The sequence below is a fragment of the Mesocricetus auratus genome, unplaced genomic scaffold, assembly GCF_017639785.1.
Source record: "Mesocricetus auratus isolate SY011 unplaced genomic scaffold, BCM_Maur_2.0 Super-Scaffold_100045, whole genome shotgun sequence".
Classification (NCBI taxonomy): domain Eukaryota; kingdom Metazoa; phylum Chordata; class Mammalia; order Rodentia; family Cricetidae; genus Mesocricetus; species Mesocricetus auratus.
In genome coordinates this window covers 4,986,722-5,001,153 of record NW_024429222.1, presented here as the reverse complement: position 1 = coordinate 5,001,153, position 14,432 = coordinate 4,986,722, and the positions used below count along the sequence as shown (strand labels likewise).

Here is a 14,432-nt window from a genome sequence, read left to right as displayed (position 1 = left end):
TCTTCTTTCAGAGCTCAGGGATTCATTCAACTCCCCGACCTGGTTTGAATCCGAGGAAACCTCCATTTGATATTTATAGGCTCTGGTTTCCTAATCTACAGAATGGGACTGATAATATGGCCAACCTCAGGCTGCACGAGGGACAATAAGTGGGACAAAGCAGGCGTAATGCTTGATGTGGTACCTGGAGCACTGGAAATGGACAGGCATGTTCATTCTGTTACCCATCTGTTATTGCTGTTATTTGGTTGATAAGCGTGCATGCCCAATTTGATAATCAACCACCACAAAGGATGCCTTGCCATCACGTGCCCCGTAAAGTGATCATTGTCAACCCTTTCAGGGTGACCACCTGAGCTCACAAATGTCCTCTAATATAATTCTATTCCTTCCCCTGGAACCCGTGTGCTTTAGCATTCTGGCCTAGGTCCTCATCAATAGTAAGGGAGACACTCCTTGCATGTGGTATTTGGTAGGTTTTGGTGTATTTAGGGTTCCCATTTAACTTCAAAACATGTCTGGTGTATGGCATTCCAGGTAGGTAGGGGCACTGTCCCACTGTGGGTGTGTAGCTCCATCTCAGCCCTGTTTCTCTGTGGAACTCAGTCCCCTACAAGCTTGCAACAAACACACTCTGATTTTCACAAAGCACACCTGGCTATTACTGTGGCAACAGTATGAAGATTCAGGCTTCCCCTAGACCAAGAGGTAGGGTGTGCAAAATCAAAGATCAACTTACTGTGAGGAGCTATGGCCTCAAGGCCAGGACACCCTCAACTCCCACAAGCCAATGCTGTAATTCAGAGCTTGTCTTCTTTCCCCTCAGAGAGGTGACACCTCCAAAGTGCAAACTGAGACTCCAATCATGAGGACACTGTCTCCTGTACTTTCTTTTGGATTTTCTGGCTTGGAAATCCTTCAATTTCTGGAGGAAGAAAAATGGATCTGTTTTTGTTTGGGCAAGGGTATTGGAGGTGCGTTTGTAATCCTGGTGAACAGAACTTTAGTTCAAATGGTAGACTGGGCAAGCAAACAAACCTCTTCATTCCAAACGTCTTAGAGTACAACGTGTACTCTAACTACAATGAGTCTGCCTCTGAAGATGGGGGATGGCCACGCATAGCATATACTGTGTTCTGTATTAGAGGTCTGCTTGCAGGCTTACCTTTTTGTCATAAATAACTTGATGAATGATAATTTGAGTTTGTCCAAGGGAAGATTAACGATCCAGAGAAACCCAAGACTGCACAGCAGGTTAGTACACACCCAAAATTTGAACTCAGGTACATCTGGCCCTAAAGGCTGTGCTCACCATATGTGACTATGAGAGCTTTAAAACCTTTGGGGCCACTTGGAAGATAACCAGGGCAGTCAGCACTTACCTCCAGGCAGCCAGGCTACAGTGGTCCATTCTTTTAGAAGTCTGTGAGAAGATGCCACCAGAGGGTCCCCAAATGTGCCTTTATACTATGCTTCCAGGGTCCTTCATGGCTGCAGCTGCATTTCCCACTGCTTAAGGCAGAGAGCTGAGTGTTTTCCTATTTCCAAAGCTAGAGTTCAGTAAAGGGAGGAGATGGTGAATAAAACATCTGTCTAGGAACAAATATTAAAATGGGTACATATATTGTCATCATTAAATGACAACAAAGTGGTTGACCTGGCAGGAGTCTGGTAGTTCGTCCTGTTTATTCCTTACATATTAAGTTGAACATATTAAGGGGTGAGTGAATTAATAAATTTTGAGCTCCCAAAAGGTGAATGGGATGCATTATGCACAACACAGCCCTGCTGAGGTGCCTCTGCTTTCACTCTATATGTTAATGGACACAGTAGGTGAGGATAACTGGGTACCACAAGTTGCTGTCATCACTGGAGGGGAATGTGCAAGTTTGGGGAATAAGTTAGTTAGAAAGTCCTGGAAATCCTAACTGTTGGGTCTTATTTCTACTGCTGTTGTCTGGCCTGTTTTCTTCTAGTGTTTCCTAGAGCTGCAATTCTGAAAAAAGCCTACTCATAGCCCTGGCTCTGGACAATTGGGTGCAATCATATCTCAGGCTTCCTTCATGACAAACCATGAACTGTTCTGCCCTTCATCAGGACGGAATCAAAGTGAAGTGAACCACTGAAGTGATGGCTGAGAGGCACTGCATCTCATTTATGACTGCTATATAATTAATTCCTGTTAGTCAGACAAAAATGCACTTAGGGACTGTCATGCAGGGGTTGGTTTTCCTCTTGTGGTTGCTCTGTGAGAGGAAGCTGTCCCCCACCCCACCTCAGGGAACTGTAGTTCCCAGAGCCAAGTAAAATGGAAGCCATCCCTGATGGATGGTTCTAGACGGCATCCACCCAGGCAGTAGCCAGTCAGAACTCCTCACTGTCTTTAGTTCTCAGTGACAATTGCTCCAGTAACATATCTCTGCATCATCAGATCTGAAAATTCAGATTCTAGAACTCTGACTTTACATATAGAACATTTCCTACTTTCTTTTTATTTGTTAAAAATATAGAGAGTGGAACCTCCGGCCTTATGTACATGAGGCACACATGGCCCTACCAAGCCGCACCCCAAGCCTACAGTGCCTAACGTCTACTGGGTCAGTCATTGCTATTTTTCATATCACTGTCTTAAATTGTGAGACACAAGACATGAGGGCAAGATGCTTCTAGGATATTCTGAAGCAAAGTTATAGGGAGCCATGTAAGATAAGGCTATGACTCTTCTCTAGAAATTTAATGATTTTGGCCTTGGGGAAAAAAAAAAGAGATGACAGATGAACTTTTAATACCCAAAGGCAGGAACTACAAACCTGTGACCTCTGCTCTCCCTGGCCAGCAAGAAGGCTTATTCTGACTGGCACAGCTATCTCCCCAGCTTCCTGACCTCCCAAAATCTGTTTCATCAAGCAGTGGGCCCCTGCCCAGAGTCTTACCACCTGCCAGCAGCCCTAGTCACTTGAGTGATATCTCCTTCTTTGAGCCATTGGTTACTAGCACATAGGGAAAAGACTGTATATGCAGCTGGCCTGAAGACTTAGTAATAGGACCAAGGGGAACAGGCAGGCCCCCAGCCAAGAGCAGGGGAATGGAATACTTTCTCCATCCAGTTCACATTTCCACAAGTTCCTCCACCCCATTGCATAAAAATACACAAGGCCTCAACATCTCCTGCATGTTTTGTCACCTGGCCAATGCTTAGTTGGATCCTGGGTCTTGTTCTGAGCAGGGCATATATATTCTGTTTCCATGTTTCATGACTGTCTGGGCGTAGCCCAAGCAAATTCTTCAGGAACTTTCCATTGAGTTTTCTGAAGCCAAAGGATGCTAGAGAGTGAGGTCATTCATATCTCCCTGGCCCGCCTCTATCCTGGGAGCACTTTCTAGCATGTAGTAGGCATGCTACAGTGTTTAATAATAGAAAAGAAATGGCCCATTCAAAGCAGACACCCAGGTGTCCTGACAAGCTCTCTGTTTAGCTTCTTCGTGGGCCTTTTCCCCCTTGGAAGCTCTATTGGAGCAGACTGGGCATGGAGTTTCCTATCAGCCTGCACTGAGCCTTCGGTGACCACTATGCTTGATCACCACTGGCTTGGAGGGGAGACAAGGCTAGTTGAGGGCTCCAGAAAGTCAGGTTGGGGGAGGGGAGGTGCCAGGGCAGAGAGCTCCATGGGAACTTCTCCTTCCCACCCTTCCAAATCGTAAATTAACAACAGTGGACCTTGTTAAGTGCAGCTCCACAAATTAATATGAAATATAGTGCTTTTTCATAAGCCTGAGAACCAGATTTAAAAGCATATTGGTGTTTGTACACAGCAGGCCATAATGATCCATTATCCCACAGACAGAGAAGCTCACAGCAACACATAAAGAAGACGCGATCGGGCCATCTGCTTTGATTTCTGCAGAGTCCCCAGAGACTTGAGGGAGGAGCTGACAGTCCCCTCCATCTGCCCTTACATTATCAATTACAGTTGAGTTATGCCGTGTGCTGCAGGGCTGGCAGATACGGATGGGGGATTGTGGCACCTGAAAAATATGGAAGAAAATCCATATGTTGGGAGCCAGCTGTTTATTTACAAGCCCTTGACATATTTCCTCACTTTCTCGGCTGTTGCCTTTTTTAAGGTTCCTAGAGACGTTTCAGTTTAGTGTGAACTTGAGAAGAAATTAGGTGTAACAGCATAGCACCACATGAATAATATTTCAGTTTCCTTTTTTACAGTTGAAATGCACACGGAGCAAAAAACATCAGGTCGAACAGATTTTAAATTATGAAAAAAATAAGTTGTGAAAACATCTGGGGTGGCTGCTATGGCTTGTTATGTTTATAAAACATGTTGGAACAGGGGGAGCTGTCTGTGTGCACTGTACATTTTTGGCAGCTTAGGAATCATGTAAAACTGTAGCCTTCCTGAAATGGTGTTTATGAAGGGATGGGGAGCCAGGAGTTCTAATAGAGTGGCCAACCCTTTCTTGGAGTCTCTTACCACAGCCTCTAGGAATGCTGTTTGAAGGGTAGAATGGTCTGTTTCCTTTGATTTGGCTTTTCTTTTTTTCAGGAAGGGCTTTTCTGGTCTTGATTCTAGAGTATCCCTTAGAGCCGCCATCTTGATTCCTTCTGCCTGTGGTGGGAATTTACACTTTGTTCTCTCTTCATACCATGCTTTGTCCTCACGTCTCAACCAAAGAATGTCTGGAATGCCTGTGTATGCTGACCTGAGGGGTCCCTCCCAGGCCTTTAGAGATGGAGGGGAAGTGATGTTGCAATCCAAAGGAGAGCCGGGGATTCCCACTGGCTAAGAAGGATGGCTGTGTTTTGGGATGCCCAAAAGCAGAGCTGCTAGCAACATGAATGAAGAAAGAAAGATAAAAAGCCAAGTCTCAACTCTGCACCTTACACCAACCACTCAGACCCAGTGGTGACGATCTCTTAGTCTTTAGCACAATAAGTTCTTTCTTAAATTGTATTTTTGAAGCACCTTGCTTTTTGAAAACACTGAGAGATTCCCAAAGGAAGGCCTGGACTTGCTTACTTCTGTTAATTCCTTAAGATGTCATGGAACCTGGCATTCTCAGAGCATTAATAAAACACTAGGCAAATGAATAACTAGATCAATAGATGCTTTAAAGGTGTTTGTGTGTGTGTGTGTGTGTGTGTGTGTGTGTGTGTGTGTGTGTGTGTGTGTGTGTGTGTGTGTGTCGGCAGGCATACCATGAGGGCTGAACTCCAAGGAGGCATGTGCTATTCTTCTCAAGTCCCCAGGTTTACTTCTGCTACTTCTCCAGCCTTGGTTGTGGGTGTTTCTTGTCTGTGTTCACAACTCTCATTTCATCCATCACCTCACAGACTTGAGATCATGTGGCATAGTGATACCTGTGTACTTCAGAGTGAAACTCAGTGCACAGGAGTTTCCTCACTCTGAGCATCCTGCATCAGAATTAGGTGTCCAAGCCTGGGGCTCCTTGGTGAAGAATTAAAAATGCAAGTGGGGACAGTAGAGGATCAAACTGAGCATAGAGCCTTTCTAAACTGGCCTTCTAAGTACAGGGACAAAGGGAACTGCTGTGTCTCACACCCTTGAAGCAGGCTCTGCTGGATCTGCCCATGCTGGGTTCCCTAACACTGTTGCTCTTATGTTTCTTTTCTTTTTTTTTCTTTCTTCTTTTCAATGTACCCTCTCTTTTTCTCCCTCTTCCTACCTTTCCTACACTTCCTCCCCAAGATATCATGCAAATCTCTTGCTCTGCCTCCTGCCTCCACCTTTTCCTAAGTCCAATTTCTGTTTTCTTCCACTCATCTGTTAGACAGAATGCTATTCTTTTTAATTTTTTGGTTTTTGAGACAGACTTTCTCTGTGTATTCTTGGCTGTCCCGGAACTCACTAGCTCTGTAAACCAGGGTGGCCTTGATCTCACAGAGACCCTCCTGCCTGTGCCTCCAGAGTGTTGGGTTTAAAGGCTTGCACCACCCAACTGAACAGAATCTTCTTTAAAGGCAGTCTTCTACCCCACTCACTTCTGAGTGGCATCCCATTTCTTTGTTGAGTTCTAAACTAACTTTGCCCACTTTGAAGGATCATTGTGTTGCCTTGGCAACTATACAAATGCAAATAGACTCCCTCTCTTGCATGCTTCTTGGAGCATAGTAAGTGCTCACAGAGCATCAGGCAGCTGCATCCTGCTCCACCTGCACCTCTGCTCCTCGTGTTTCCTCAGGTGATTCCAACACCTACACAGGTGGAATCCTTGGGTTTAGCCACCCCATGCGCTGTGGTATTCTCCCGCTAGTCATTTGTTTTGTTCATTTTCACCCATTTGTTCGTTTACTGGTGTTTTAACATCTTTGCCTAGGCTTTCTGTTCTCTTCCATGTACACAGCTCCTTAATCATCATGAACTGCTTATGAAAAAGATGCTGAGAGGCGATCTGGATTACCTTGGATCCCCTTGCAAATTAGTAGCCAGGCCAGGATTGGAGCTCCAGCTCCAGGCTCCTGAGCAATACCATCACGAAGCACAGTGTCTTCCAAGCATGTTCTGAATGCCACACAGACGGTGCCTAAGATCCTCTCTTTTGTGCCTGCTATCAGCTATAACAGAACATTTAGTATAGTCAACATGAAAATGAACAAGTGCTTACAGGATAGAAGAAAATCATGCACGTTCCATCTACCTGTGTCCTAGATAACACCTGTATGTGCTACCTGTTGTCAGGGAACAAGCCACCGGGTAATTGAATGGCTTAAACCAGCAACAGCATTATACAGTTTGAGCTTTGTTTTGTGTGGCCTCGACCAACATGGTCCACTGTAGCTACAGAATCCAAATTCCAGGGGTATCAGGAAGCAGTGCCGCCACCCTTGTGAGCTCAGCAGTGGAAGCAGCTGTGTCCCCTTCCTCCTCCACGGGGTGGATTCATGGGGTTGGACTGGGCTTCTTACAGCATCCTAAGAGAACATGCCAACAACATGCCCCCATGCCCAAGACTACCCTGCTGATAGGAGTGGAGGTGTTTGGTCCAGGTTGAAATACATGCTCACTTTAATTGTAACATATACACCAGATTTGAAAACACGGCATGCAAATTAAGAGATAAAATAATACCAGCGCAACGTTAAATGTTCATTAGATACCAAAATACTATGGTGAAATGCTCCATGTTATTAAAATTAACCTTTCGTGTTTACTTTTGAAATGTAGCTACTGGAGTATTGGACATTGTGTGTGGCTCGCCTCACACTCTGTTGGGCTCACCAAAGCTCTGCCTGCCTGGCAATCATTGTCGTTCACCTCACAAGTTAGTCATGGAGGCTCCCTGGGATTGGAATCTGAGGGGTGGGGCGCAATGGAAGTCCCTGTGGCAGTCTAGTACAGCTTGCTTGTCTTCCGTTTTGCTCAAGTTCCCTGTTGTTAAATGAGGGGGCACCTTTCAGCTTCGGCAGGCCACTCCTAAAGGCAGATCTGCCTCTCATTCCCTTGCCTCTCCAGGTCCCCTCTACGCAAATGCCACCAGAAAGGGACTCCCCAACACCTGGGGATAAAAGTCTCCCTTGCTGTCCATCTTCTTGTCTATGGGGCATAGTAGCACCACACCCCAGGTCCTCATGCCTCCGTCATTCTGGGATTATGGGCATGTGCCACCATGGCTGGCTATGATTAGGGAATATTTTTAAGCACAGAAAACTCACAGCCTTTTCCAGATAAAAGACAAACAAAACAAAACAAAACAATGACCTCTTAAAATGCAAAATCAACCATAGCACCCACGCCTTAGCTTAAAATCTTGTGAGAACCCCCTCTCATCTCTTGGATACAAACTCTGGGTAAGGTGGCCTGAGGGCTCTGATGGGCTCCTGCATCCCCCAGCCTCACTGTGTGCCTACGCCTCTCGGTTCTTTGAATTCCTTCTTCTCATTCCTTGCCTTCCTTGCGCCTCCCTTTCTGTTCCCCTCCCCTCTTCCTGGGAACACATCTCCCTGTCTTAGTCAAGATAATTCAAGCATTAACCTTGAACTCGCTATCTCCCAGAAGCCTCTTGTGGTCTCACGTACCTCCTTTCTTTATAGTTCATGGCATGTTTGCAATTCTATATCAAGCCCTTCAGCACCTGGTTCCTGTCATTTCTCCCATCAAAAGAGGGTTTTATGTACAACAGGCACACAGACACTGTTTCTGCATTTATTTTCCCGCCTTTCTGTTTCTTTCTCCTCCTTCCTCTTCAGCCTGAAACACATTTTTTTCCCTAATGGTTGTTGATATAAATGGAGTAAAATCAGTTAGGATCATAAATAAGATTCAAGACTAGGAACTCACATAGGTTTAGGGGCCAACTGCCTCTCCCTCCTCCTCTATAATTTATTGTTTTTCTTCTGTCGGAAGCCAAATGATATTTCTCTAATTAACAGACATAGACAACGATCTTATAAATCAACACTGCAGCCTTCTTCATGATGTGATCACTTTATGATCAGGGGGTATAAATTAAACATCCCAAATGCATCTCAAGCAGAAACACATAATGGAATAAAAGGAAGAGAAGGCTTGCCTCAGTGCAGAGGCTGAGCAGTCAGCCAGTACAGTGAGCTGCAAACTTGGAGTAGATCCTAACTAGGACAGGGACACCACACATTCTTGTGTTTCCTTCTGTCTGCTCCCTGGAGGCATGACTTAGTGTGTTCAACTGAATAGATCAGGGCTTGTGTGCTTGTGCTCTGAATAAACTTGCCTTTGTTGGTTCCACTTTTCATGTGTGAGTTGGAGATGGAACAATGCATACTTCATAAGACAATGGTGGATTTGAATGTATAAAGGCACATCTAAAACTTAAGAAGCCTTTTCACATGTAAAGAATGATTTAATGACCTCAAAAATTTACAGTTGTCATTATCACCAGCCTCAAATTTGGGCCTATATGTTTTAGTGTGCATAGTCATTCAAAATGCTGTTTTCTGGGGTGTATACACAGCCCATTGCTCTAGTGGGGATGGAGTAGAGGGTACTGTCTAAAATTTTTAACAGCATCACTACTGTCTCTGTGGGAGCCTGACTCACATTTGGAGGTACAGCTGTGGCATGCATAGGAGATGGAGGCATTTGCCTGGATCGGTCTAAATTACATCCCTCTCCTTAGGAACAAAGCAGTATGGAAACATCCATGAAGCAGATTTAAAGTGACTTTTGTATTTCTTCAAGGATGTGGACTCTACAGGGGACACCATCCTTCCCTGACTCCATGCTACATTTCTGAAACCTGGAGCATAGTGGGGATACCAGACCCCACCTGAAGACTGAATGGGGTGGTTTGCAGTCACTTCCTTTCTGTTTGCAGGCATGGCTCCCATAATGTTGATTCTTCTACTATTTCTTCCTGGATGAGAACTTTGGGGAGAGAGTAATGTGTTATAATTTCCAGGACATTTATCTGTTCATTATTATGGAGCCATCAGTTTGGGGAAGAGGTGACAGTCACCATGTACCAGGTGGGAAGACTGGGGTTGCAGAATAACTGGTGGTTGCTTGCTCAATGTTGCACACTTTCCTAAGAGCTAAGCAAGTCTTTGGTCCAGAATATTTAACCCCAAATTTAGTTCTTCCCTTGCTGAAATCTACAGCCTTTTGTCTTCCTTCTTGCTTAGAAGCCAATCACCCTGAAACAAATCACAGAAGAGCAATTTTGTTGTTCATGAGATGAAACTCCCATGCTTCTCTGGGTACATATTGGGGCTTCAAAATTCACCCACCATAGCTCCTGGTACTGTAGTCAGTATCTTTCAGCACTGTTCTGTTCATCCAGCAGGAACTATCTTGAGACTACTTCTGATGTTCAAAGTATGTTCAAGAGCCACAGTCCCTAGAACTGTGCGTTTCATGGGGCACTTTGTGAAATACTATAATAAAGGGATGGGAAGCTTGAAGACATCTGGGATAGTTCCTTTTCCTCTTTAGCCTTTGCCTACTCATTCATCTATGATGAATGCACTCACTTTTTAAGAATAGGGAGAAAGAAAAAAAAAGGATTCCACAATCAGCTCTTGAGAGTCCAAAGTACAAGCTGCAGAAGATGAGAAGAAGGCTTGTGGGTATAGATGAAAGTCACATCTAAAGAGAGTGGAAAATCAGGCAAAATTTGTTGTCTCCAGATATCAAAGAAAAGATACCAGAGCCAACACAGGGGCCCCATGGCAATGTTCAAAATACCTGTGCTGCATAGACATAAATGGAAACTAAGAGCATGTAATGAATTTGTGCCAGATCAGATACAGTTTTATGCCATACTTGCATATAGGCATGAATATGAATGCCATTGGTTTTAAACAAGCACTTGGAAGAAAAACCAAGAATGTGAATCCTCTCCATTCTAATTTCTACTGCTTGCTGATTGGTTAATGTCTTAGCACTGCAAAGGATGGCTGTCACTTCATGACAACTATAGAAGCCCATCCTGGCTTATAGAGTCCTCAATCCACAGGTGGCTGTGTCCCAAGAACCCTTGTTCTAGTCTTAGAGAGTCACACCCAGCTCACTTGCAAACCTGATGTTCACAGCCAGGACAAAAGCATGGGCAGAGAGTGGGCTGTGACAATGTCCTTTCCAAGTTGCCTCTAAGTCAGAGGAAACGTATGATGTTCTTGCTTTTCTGAAATGTAAGCATAACCCATGAGACCAAAACGTCATTTTATTGCTCCAAACTGATTCATCCAAACACTAAGCCTGTTAGAGTCATCCCCAGGCACCTGGAGACTTCAGTGGTAGCCCCTAGGTCTTTTTGTGCCCGCTGCTATTTTGAATTCCTGATCCCATCCTGTGTCAGTAACCTTCCTGTTAAGGCCTATTGATCCCCAGATGGAGGAACTCATTTTTCTTTTCAAGGTATGAAAGTGGACTTGGTCCTGCCACTTAACTCAAGATAGGGGCTTGCCTCCTCCTAACCCAGCCCACCCGGATAATTACCATGGAGTCTACCTTCTTTGATGAGCTCACAAGTGTTTCACAGACAGACGAGATGTAGCAACTTTGCAAGACACTGTTTAAAGATCTTCCACATCTGAGAAAGCCACAAAATCCAATAATCCTACTTTCAGAACTCCAGGGTGTCCACTAAGATCAATCTCATATCTAAACATCGCATAAAGAGAGTGCATTGCATTATAGATAGCTCTTATTGAACACCACCTAAGAAGCAGCATTAGACAGTTTCTTCTTTTTTTTAATGCAGTCTGTATCAGGAAGATGGAAAAGATTGTCAAATTCTGGAAATGCCCCCCCCTTGATTAAAGCTGCACTTTAAATTGCTATATTATTAGCAAAGGTCAGATTATTTGCAATTTACCATTCTGACCATTGTCCTTGTAGGTTTGATGCTGTGAGTAGACTGCTTGGATCTTCATGTTTTTAGGGAACAGATGAAGCTACCCTGGATTTTTAGCTCCTAACAGCAGTAACACCTGCACAGAGACCCTCCGAGTGACTTCATTTGTGCTGCAGACTATTTCTTCTTGAGGGTACCTACAGCAGCGTTCCTTTTGCATGGATGCCTCCGTGCAAAGGGTATTGGTAACATAAGATAGCAGAATGCAGACAGTGGTAATTGCAGCACAGACTCTGAAAGGCTGTGAATGATAAATGTAAATTTGGGTGACAGGGTTCTATTTCAGGACAAAATAGTCTTAAGACCAAGAGCAAGGGCTGCAAAAACCTGCCTTCTGAGGTAGCACAGACAGGAGCACCCATTTGAAATCTAACAGCACTGAGTTCTTCCCTGTGTCCCTTTAGCTGGTGTGTTCTGTTGCGTTTTGTTCCCAGGCTGCTAACTATCACCATTATTTCCAAAGTGGAGTTCCACAGATGCTGATTTTCCATTTATGGGAAGGAAGCATCCCAGAGGCTAATTAAACCTGAGAGATTCTAGATTTCTAGAGATTTCTTTACCACAGGACTCTTCAGGGCTGTTGATCTGAGAATTGACAATGGGCTAGGGAGAGAAGCTAAGGTTGGCTTTCTGGAACATTGGGGGTCATGAAAATCATCAGCATAATTCTCCTCACTAACTGTGAGCAGTGTGCTTTGTAAACACTGGTTTGGCTGGACATCTCAGCACACCAGAACCTTGCCATTGAGTCTGAAGTAAAGGAAATCAGGTGGGCTGAAATCCCGCCCCCCCCCAGCTACCCTCTCCAGTCTTCCTGGGCTCTCTCAAGATCACAATTTCAAAACTCCAGCAACTGCGCAAGAGTCTGACTTATAAGCTGTTGACCACTGGCTGGATTTAGTTGTCCTCGATCCAAACAAGAACTTAGGCTTTCAGTAAACCAACCATTTCAGTGTCATTGGGAAATTGGCTCCAGACCCCTCACAGACATCTGCAGATGCTCAAGTCCCTCACTTCTGAAGATGTAGTGTTTACATGTAACCAAAGTCTACCCTCTCAGGTCCTGTCAATAATCCCTGATATACCTACTACCTATGCAATGCAAAGACCCCCCCAACAAACACACACACACACACACACACACACACACACACACACACACACAATTGTTGCCGCATGCTGTTTGAAAACAAGAAGTCTGCACACGTTCTGTATGGATGACATTGTTGAGCAATCTTTTCAATACCTGTTTGGTTGAACTCAAGGATGCAGAAAACCCAATTTTGGAGAAAAGATTCTATTTCTTTGGCAGCTCCAAAGCTCATCAGATTTGTTGTGTTCAGATGGACTCAAGAGAATCTGCATGAAATCTTTTGTATTTTAGACACATCTAAATGGATAGGCAAGATCTCAATACCAGTGACACAGATAACTTTGCCACATAGTGATTTGAACCCCACTCCTTTTCAGTGCTTAAGCTGCTGGTCACAGTCCTCTGAATATCTTACAATATCACCTTCTGGATTGCCCAGTCCTGGTGTAGAGTATGGAGAGCTTGCTTTCCGGTTTTTTGTTTTGATGTTGTGGATTTTTTGTTTTTTGTTTGTTTGTTTTTTTGTCTGTATAAGGATTGCTGTTATACAAGTACCTAAGCTAACCCTCTCCCTTTTATGCTTCTCTCTCATGAGAGCTCCATTTGGCATTTTTGGCTTGCAAAATATGGTTATACCCTTGGAACAGGCACTGACACCAGATTTTATACAAAAATATGTTAGAGGAGAGCTCAATTCAGAAAGCCCAATGTGAGAACTTTATTATGTCCTCCTCTACACTCTGTGACCTTGCTTTATTTTGTACTGGCTCCAACTTCAGTAAATTCCATCGTATTTAGCTAGTGGGATACTAACTCTTTTATGGCAAAATGAGTTAGTGTGTTATTTATATATTTTAAATTTAGTTAGACCCTCCCTTAAGGCTCAGAGCCAAGTCAATAAAGTTATGTTTGAAGATAGAGTTTGAAATTCTATTTTCATTCATTTTAATGGTTTACAAGTAAATTGCATTTTCTACTTCATTCTGTGACATGAGTCAATAGGTATCCAATGGAAATGTAGTTCATTTATATTTGAATTGATGTTCTGTCCGCTGTTACCTTATGTTTCTAATGCATTCTGATACATTAGTAAATAGGCTTGTCTGATTAATCATTAGCACATGAAAAGAATTAGCTGCTGCCTGCCAAATGGAATTATTGACACTGATAAGAGGACCACGGATGGCATCACCTGGAAATGGACTGTATTCATCACTGAAAGAACAAAAAAGAAAAACACCTGAATGTATATGGGCAAACTGAGTGGCTTTCACGAATTTTCTGTATAATACATTAGCTAAATGTTTATATAAAACCCACAGTGAATGGGAATCATCTTGATTTGCTTTATCAACTTTTATTTTTGTGTACAATCAAAAAGTGTGTGTTTGGTACATGTGTGCACATTTGGGGTGTTTGTGTGCATGTACGTATGTATACATGGAGGCAAAGATCAGAGATCAGTGTTGAGTGTCTTTCTCATCGTTCATTCACCACATTTTTTTTGAGACAAGCTCTCTCATTGAACTTGTTGCTCACCAGTTCAGCAAGACTACCTGAGCATTGAGTTGCAGTGATTTTTCTGGCTCTGCATTCTAGCATTAGGATTACTGAGATATTAGATAGATAGATGATTGATGATAGACAGACAGACAGGTATAATGGGGAACCTTCTTGACCATTTCCAATGAAGAACAAAAGTGACTTTGGAACTTCTGAAGAACAGAGCACAGTGCAAGCACATAAAGTCCTCCTACTACTGTGATTCAGTCTGATGATCCCTCATGATCAGCTCTACTGAAACTGAGTACCCATTGGCTGGTCTCAACCCAGTGCTGGCCTAAGGTACATAAGCAGGTGGGGACACATGGATGCAACACACACACACACACACACACACACACACACACACACACTGACTCAAATTTACATTTTTAGGAGCTGATGCTGTATGAATTATTGACTCCTACTT

At 43.7% G+C, this 14,432-nt stretch overlaps 1 long non-coding RNA gene across 2 annotated transcripts; it reads left to right on the top strand.

Moving 5' to 3' along the window:
* Positions 1-2,490: 2,490 nt before the first annotated feature.
* On the top strand, positions 2,491-13,774 carry LOC121135904. 2 transcript variants are annotated; one of them, XR_005873010.1, is made up of 3 exons: positions 2,491-2,597; positions 11,352-11,500; positions 13,579-13,774. It is a non-coding gene; the product is annotated as an uncharacterized LOC121135904 (long non-coding RNA). The 2 variants fall into 2 exon arrangements; XR_005873009.1 differs by having other exon boundaries at positions 11,352-11,546.
* Positions 13,775-14,432: the final 658 nt, after the last annotated feature.